We start from the raw sequence: 8598 nt of genomic DNA on the forward strand, positions 1-8598 counted from the left end.
AGCCCACACACTGCAACGAAGAGTAGCCCCTGCTCACTGCAACTAGAGAAAGCCTGCGTGCAGCAACGAAGACCCAACGCAGCTATAAATAAATAAATAAATAAATAAAATTTTTAGAAATAAGTAGAATTATGGCTGTGAATGTATCTGAAGTACCAAAGATGGCTGTGTTGACTGAAATAATGACTTATATCCAATAAAGCTGAGCAGAGGCTGAAGAAGCCATCACCAGCTTATTCACAGCTGCTGTGAGGTCTACAGGCCTTGAACTGGACTTGTCCAAATTCAAAGTGGAAAAGGTAGATGATAAAAGTGAGTATGGGATGACCTAGACATCAAAGGACAGCCAGATTACCCACATGGTCAGCTTGTACATATATATGTACAGCTATATGTGTGTGTGTGTGTGTGTGTGTATATATATATATATATATATATGTATATGTAATGGTAAAGGCCCATATAAAAATAACTGCTTTGCATTAATTATAAGATACTTTAATATTATACCTTATTTAACTATTTCAACACTGCAAATAAATAGAGCAACGCTCAGAAGTTAGTTAACATTATCAGAATCACACAAGCTACTTAGTTACTAAGTGGTAGCGCTAGGACCAGATCTGACCTCATTTACAGTCCACTCTCTCTGCATTGTATCAGTGGTTCATAAACCTAACCCTAAATCAGAACCACTGGTGAAGTTTTTTAAATATCAAATTCCCAGGTCCCATGAAAGACCTACTAAACTAGAACCTCCAGGGGTGGGGCCTATATATTTGTAAAGCACCCAAAGGGATTCTGAGGATCATCTAGGTAAGGAAACGACTGTAATAACTTTGGGGGGATGGCCTTGTCTGCTCTACATCCTATGCATTCCATTTGTAAGTAGAAATCCTAAGGGAAACTACATATGTTAGGTTAAAGTTAACAACAGCCCAAGTTTAGATACAACTTTTACCCTGTTATGTGGAAGCTCTCTGAATAAAAAGGTTAGGGGAAATAACAAGGAATAAGCAAGAATAATGTAGAATCAGAGGTTTGGGGAGGATCTTACCTCTCCACTCTTCTCTCCCACTTCTCTCCCAGGACCACAGCCTCCCATTCCTCTGCAATTCTCTTCTTAGCCAAAGTTCTCTGGATCACTGAGATGTGGTTTCTTTTCTGCCTTAGCTTCCTCTTTTCCTGTATCAAGCCACACATACCTATCCCACCCCAAACAAAACTCCCACCTTCTCTGGCAGTGTCTTATTTGCTAAGATAAATTTGTTAAGTGTTTCGTTGTACTTCACTTTAAGTGAATTAAAAAACAGATCTAATTACTAGGAACATGCACAGAAATGCCATGTATATATTCTATCTGCTCAGAACCTAGGGGTCCTTTATAAGTGATGAACTAGAATTCTCAATATCTCCTTTCATGATGGGCTCTAGGAAGAGAAAACAACAAAATAATGAAGGTGAGATGTGTAAGCTTTGGGAAGCCAAATCTCATGGGAGCACACAGATGCCTCGTGGATAAACTCTGAAGGACAAGCATGGATTGATGTCACTTGGATTTAACACCAAAGACACTGAACACACTGGCCTTTCCTATTCTTCAGGAAAAGCCATTCCTGTTGAAACTTCTTCCATTCCAATTTGATAAAGGGTAAAATGGGGTGAGAAAGAAAGAGATGAATACCCAAGAGTTCAAAAGTGAGCCTATAGGTCAACTTCCTCCAAACATGTCCCTAACTCACCACCAGATTGGAGCAAAGCCCTAGGAAGGAGGGAATCCTAGTTCAGCCACATATATAGACTATAGTGTCATGTGAATAGCCATAGCTAACTCATAGCTACATAGAATATAATATGTACTAGGTGCTGTTTTAAGTGCATTACATGTATTAAACTTATAAAATCCTCACAAAATCTCTATAGATAAGCATTTTTGTTATTTCCTTTTGCATATGAGTACACTGAAATTGAGAGAGATTAAGTAAGCCCAAGGTCACGTAGCTAATAAGAGGTAGAAAGAGATTCAAACCCTGGGTATCTGGTTCTAGAATCTAACATTTAACCACTAATCACCCAAGGTCACGTAGCTAATAAGAGGTAGAAAGAGATTCAAACCCTGGGTATCTGGTTCTAGAATCTAACATTTAACCACTAATCAATATTTTCTAAATAGCTTTAAAATTTGTAATGAAGGATATGGGACGATAGGACCAATCTTTACAGAAACTGTAGGAGAATGCTACAGAGAATCACACAAAGCACAGACATTCTACAATCATAGGTCACCCAACACTTTCACAGAGTCCCAGAACTCCCTGGAAGGAATTGTGAAAGGGATTAAAAGCTGCTCCGAGGGCTTCCCTGGTGGCGCAGTGGTTGAGAGTCCACCTGCTGATGCAGGGGACACGGGTTCGTGCCGCGGTCCGGGAAGATCCCACATGCCGCGGAGCGGCTGGGCCCGTGAGCCGTGGCTGCTGAGCCTGCACGTCCGGAGCCTGTGCCCCGCAACGGGAGAGGCCACAACAGTGAGAGGCCCGCATACCGAAAAAAAAAAAAAAAAAAAAAGCTGCTCTGAAACCCCTGGAGAGAATGGCCTGAGAAATCAAGGGACTCAGTCTAAGGGAGGGGCCTAAGAGTTGGATGTTAGAAATCAGAGATTTGGAATAAATTCCTCGAAAAAGGAAGCAAACCTACTTTGGAAGGTTGAAAAACCAGTAAACAATTAGAAGCCAGAATATCCCATTCTTTGCCCTTAGGAAGTAGGATATATCTCCCATGCACATACCAACCAGAATCAGAACTTTACCCAGTGTGGAGAACAACACAAGAAGGCAAGGAAGGGGGGTGCTGTAACTCATGAAACGACAAGAAGTAGGCTGGGATCACCTGCCCCTTAATATCCCCTGAGTTTGCCTTGAGCCTCCAAGCCATGGACTTTGGAAAGTAGCTCTGAGCCCCTAATTCCACTGAATACTAATTTAGTTTAAGAGGCACTTCACCTCTTCACATGATTTCCCTTTTCCATACCACCTTAACACCGGTAACCTTACACCTCAATCTCACCAAAACAAACAACAAACATAAAAACCAAACAAACACCAAAAATGAAAGCCATTTACAGGCCATTTGTATATAAAAACCCTTTATTGATAAAGTTTAGGAGAGGAGAATCCACAACTTAGTAATTTAATATTATATAATCACTTTTTTAAGGAAGAGAGCAGGAGAAAGCATAGAAGGAAGGAGAGGAGAGGAGATGGGGAGAAAGAAAGAAGGAAAGAAAGAAAAGAGAGAGATGGATTGAAGGGAAAAGAGAAAGAAAGAAGGAAACACCCTCAACCATTTCTTGATATTCCTGCCTCTTGCCGTGATTCTGGGCCTTATCTCCTTCCCTATCTCTACTCTTCTCCTGAAAAAAAACCAATTCCACTGTTTTCCTGAAACAGAGTAATTCAGTTTTCTCTTATCCTCATATACAGCCACAGACACACTTATGCATAACCAAATTCATTTAGTTGCTTAGTTCAACAAAAGAGTCTTTCATTTTAACATGATACAGTCTCTTTGAAGGCAATTGTTGCTATAAATAGCATGCCTTCACAATTTCATGGGAACTACACATTTAAAAGTAAATTCAATCACTAAATCTGTCATAATTGGTATACAGTATAACCAGCATGACATTTTATGTTTCCAAATTATACAGAATACACTCCCCTATGTCATTTGGTTTCAACATTTCTCAAAATTTGACTTCTGGTATGTGTTTCAGATTTCATCTTACACTTTAACTTAATCCTTTTTCAACTCAAATCAATTAACACAATAGTAGGGGACCAAGAATGGGACCCAGGATGGCAATCTGAATTCCCAAAGAAGGCCACAGAGGGCTCAAAATTTTTTTTTTCACATTAAATTTTACCTATGGTTAGCCCTAGTTAAGTCAATTAAAATTATCACTCATATTAACTTTGATATTCTACATAGAGAAGTGACCTAGGCAATGAAAATATATCCTGAAAAATACAACACAGCATCTTTATCCCTATATTTGTACTTGCAAGAGGAAGAGGATACATGTGGGATGGGTAGTGAGCAGGGACTAGGGGAGGGAAGAGAAGGGAACAACAAACTTTGTTCTAAGGCTGGCCTTGTCCAATTAAACTGTAATTGGAGGCATCACCAACTTTTGGGAAGTGGTCTAATTCCAGCAGATGGCAGCGCTGCATAACATGTAGTTATTTGAAAAACAAAACAAAACAAACAAAACAAACCAAAACAAAAACTTTCTTGAATCTCTGGACTATTTAAGAAGAAAAAACTTACAAATAATTCCTTTTTTTTTTTTTTTCCGGTACGCGGGCCTCTCACTGTTGTGGCCTCTCCCGTTGCGGAGCACAGGCTCCGGACACGCAGGCTCAGCAGCCATGGCTCACGGGCCCAGCCGCTCCGCGGCATGTGGGATCTTCCCGGACCGCGGCACGAACCCGTGTCCCCTGCATCAGCAAGCGGACTCTCAACCACTGCGCCACCAGGGAAGCCCTAAATGATTCCTTTTTAGAGTTGAGAGGTAATTGTTAAAGTATAACCCCAGGCCCCGAAAATCCCTGTTTTTAATTTAGCCAAATGCAGCCCAAGATCCCAGCAGTCCCCAAAGTTCCAGACACCTTTGTGGATCCCCTCACCAGAACATTTATTAGTGTCAGCTTGTGTTTGATTTTGCATTGGCCTTAGGAATCGACTAGAACTTCAGGTAGCCACATAAAGAGGCTTCCCCACATCCTCTTCCCTTACTCCCCAGCTTCTTCCCCTGAAAAGAGTAGAGGCTGTTTCCAACCCACTCAATTCCATACCTGAGTTCCTCGGAATCATCTCAAATTTCTCTGGCAGAGCACGAATTCTTCCTCTCCTGACGCCCAGAGAACCAACGCCCTTCGCCTCAGTCAGCGTTTAAACACCTCTTGGGATTATTCTCACCTGAGTTAGTTTCAATTTACCAATTAGGAAGTACACCTGAGATCATGGAAGGGGTGGTACGTGTATTTTGAATTCCCCACCATATATAACATGGTGCCAGATTCCAAGGAGGTGCTTAATAAATAGTTTTGGTTGATTAACTCCTCTCACCAACTCTTAAAAAAGTTAGCCAGTACGCCGTCTGATTTTCAGTCATGCCTTGTGAGTTAGAGGCCAGCCACAGTACCGGGCAAGACGCCAGTAAAGGGCTTCTGCTCCCGGCCAAATCCTGGAGCAGGGTTTTCATGTAAAGTAAAAGCAGCTTGTGTGGTCCCTGTAACTGAAACCCCATCTTTTCACGATGAGACTCCTGCGCTCCACCTTTTCCCAATATTCCAGGGCTCCTTTGCACGGGCAGTGCCTCTTGCCCAGGCCTCCCACTCAATTTGATCACAACAGAGCTATTTAATTACGTCTGTCTGGGTTCAACACAGTTGTATCATTTTTACATTCAGGCCTTAATCTAAAGTTTTAATTAATATATTTCTACCAACTCTTCTCTTTGCCACCTTTATTCCCTTTCCCAAACCTGCCCCATGATACTCAGTGCTCTGGAGCTCCTGCTATTTACGTGACACTTTTTACCAGGTGTCCTATTTAGGGCCACTGAATTGGGAACATCTAACATTTCCTACGCATTCTGGGTGCAAGAGCGACTTCAAGCAAACCTGACCTTCAGTCAGCCCTACCCTTGCTGCATTATAATGCTCTTCAGCCGTTTCTTCCTTCGTTCTTTTTTTCATTTGCTCACTTACTGTTTTCACTCATTCACCAAGTGTTTATTGAGTGACTATGAATTAGGCACTGGACTCAGTGGTAAGTGCCCCCCGGTCTGGGAGGATCCCACATGCCGCGGAGCGGCTGGGCCCGTGAGCCATGGCCGCTGAGCCTGCGCGTCCGGAGCCTGTGCTCCGCAACGGGAGAGGCCATAACAGTGAGAGGCCCGCGTACCGCAAAAAAAAAAAAAAAAAAAAAGTGCTTTGTATTTAATTTTAGACCAATCCTAGGTCCTGGACCCCTCAAAGAGGGCTCTGACACTTAAATAATTACGAGGAATAATGAAAGTAATAGTGATCACTCTCTCCCAGAATTCAGAAGCACTTTTCACTTATTTGACACCTCCTTAAGCTTCAGGTAGATAGACCACATCGGGGCTGGGAACGAAGCAGGAAGAGTTTTAGCCTGCAATTCAGACGCCCAAAGGAAGACTGCGGCAAGCAAGGGGTCCCCATCAGCTTTGTAGGTAATGATGTGGCTCTTGAATAGGTGATACTGACCACCCATACCCTCCGCTAGCATGTTCTTGCCAAGTTTAGTTATTCCTTGTTCTGTCAACATATTTCAAACAGCTTCATCAGGGGTGTAGGGAAAGGGGTAGATAAATGCTGGGGGATGGGTACATCAAGTTCATTGTACTTTTCTTTCTGGTTTTGTATATGTTTGGAAATTTTCATAATAAAATGTTTTAAACATCAATCTTTTTATCATTATTTAATATTTTTCCCAATCCTCCCACCAAATATTTCTCTGTGCTAATGGGACAAAATCCCAGTCATCTCTTACTGGTAGCTGCTCTGGCAACATGTATAAAAATGTATTGTTCAGTGGAGTTTAAAAAAAAAAGACAAACTTTGAAGCATGAGAAGAAAAACTCATATCTACCTTGAATTCACACTATTTCATTTCAATAAACAATTTCCAAATTAGACCTATTGGGACCAGGAAGATGAGTGCCAAATAGATATTACCATCTTCATCATCACTGGGCAATGGTATAGGCACTTCAGAAAGAACTCACCTCTTGACTGAGAAAGCGTGACTTTGGTAATGCGGAAGGTGGGACAAAGCGTGCTGCCCAGCCTTCTCCACATCCTCCCATCCCCCCACCCCCCGCCCCGACAAATACTCCCAATGAGGAGCCTGTATCAATAGACAGCAAATTAAGCCACTTAGCCTGGAAGTAGTGGTCTTGATAGAACCAGACTCTTGGAAAGATTCTTGGAAATTTCCAATCCAGGATCCTCCCATCTATACTGATTGGAAGACTGCAGCATAACCCAGAGGATTTCATCTGCCCAAGGAAGGGCTTATTTCCAAATGGTTTCTTGAACCCACATGAGAAGATCTGAGCAGGTGCAAAGGGAGGGAGGCAGACTCCAGCATCAGACGGCTTCCTAGTTTTACAGGAATTCACTACAGGCACTAGAGTGCAGTGACTGCAGAGTCAGAAGACGTGGGACCTAATGCCTCAGTTTCCATGTCTATTAAATGGTGATAATACAGACTGTTACGGGGATTAAATAAGACAATGCATAGGAAGTGCTTAACACGGTAGCTAACACATTGGAAGTTCTCAATAAATGGTTCTGCTTTTTGTAAATTATTTGATCGCTTACCACATCTTTATATGCCAGTTACATCCTGGCATAATCCAGACAGAGCCACTCACAATACAATCCAAACCCTTTGTGCAGGGGAAAAATGTTTTTCCAAACATGACTATCAACTCATTTTATTATGCTTTTGAAATAAGAAAATATTATCATCAATAGCCAATCTGTTAGTGAAATCACAATCTGAACAAAAGGCCAAATGGTACAGTGTATCTACAGAAGTTAGACATTTCGTTTGCTTTTCTACTCAGTCAATTTCAAAGTAGAACTTGCAGTGATATAAAGAAATATTTAAGATGTAAAATCATCCCACCACAATTTTGTTCTTGATTCCACAAAACAAACACATCATTCCCATGAATTGCTCCATTTTGAAATAAACAGTATAGACAAATGGAACATAACAGTAAAATTTTGTGTCGATGACAATGGTAACCTCTAAGATCTACATTTTCCTTACTGGTTTCCTAAAAATGCCACTCCAAAAAGAAAAGTATAATACAAATGTATGCATGTATAAAGGCAGAATATCACAAATATTTTATACAAATTTTTAAAAGCTCTGATGTCTATGTTCATTTTTCATGAGTACTTATAATACTTTAGAGAAATTACATCACAGAACCAGATAAACAAAATTTTACTGTGATCATCACTAGGAAAAAATATGTATAAGAATATTTATAACTCTTTATATTTCAAAAAATCTTTAGGCTTGAAGATTCAAGAAATGACATTTCGTGTAAAGTGCTATTCCAAACACATAAACTTCATTTTAACTTTGACTGTTTACAGATATTTTCCAAATATTGTTTTAAAATTGCAAATGACAAAGGAAGTGTTTCACAACTAAATTCTCAAACTAAGTATAAAGATAACAGGAAACATTCCTGTTTTCTCTTTGGAAAACACCTATGAGATATTAGTTTTCTGCCATCAAATCAAGTCAGCATTTCATTCGGAAAGCAATGTATTAATATATAATTTTATATATATATATTTAAAATCCAGTTATAGGCAAAGACTCTTGCTGAATGTGCTTAGTCAACCCTGGATCTTCCTCATGGCTGTGTTTTTTCTCTCAGCACCCCTGGCAAGGCATTTGTGAGATCTCTTGGGGGACAGTGGATTGAATGGCCTTCAGGGTCAAAATAGTTCCCTGAGGTTCAGATTTTAAATTTTTGAATAA

Source organism: Lagenorhynchus albirostris, chromosome 16 (genome assembly GCF_949774975.1).
Source record: "Lagenorhynchus albirostris chromosome 16, mLagAlb1.1, whole genome shotgun sequence".
NCBI lineage: Eukaryota > Metazoa > Chordata > Mammalia > Artiodactyla > Delphinidae > Lagenorhynchus > Lagenorhynchus albirostris.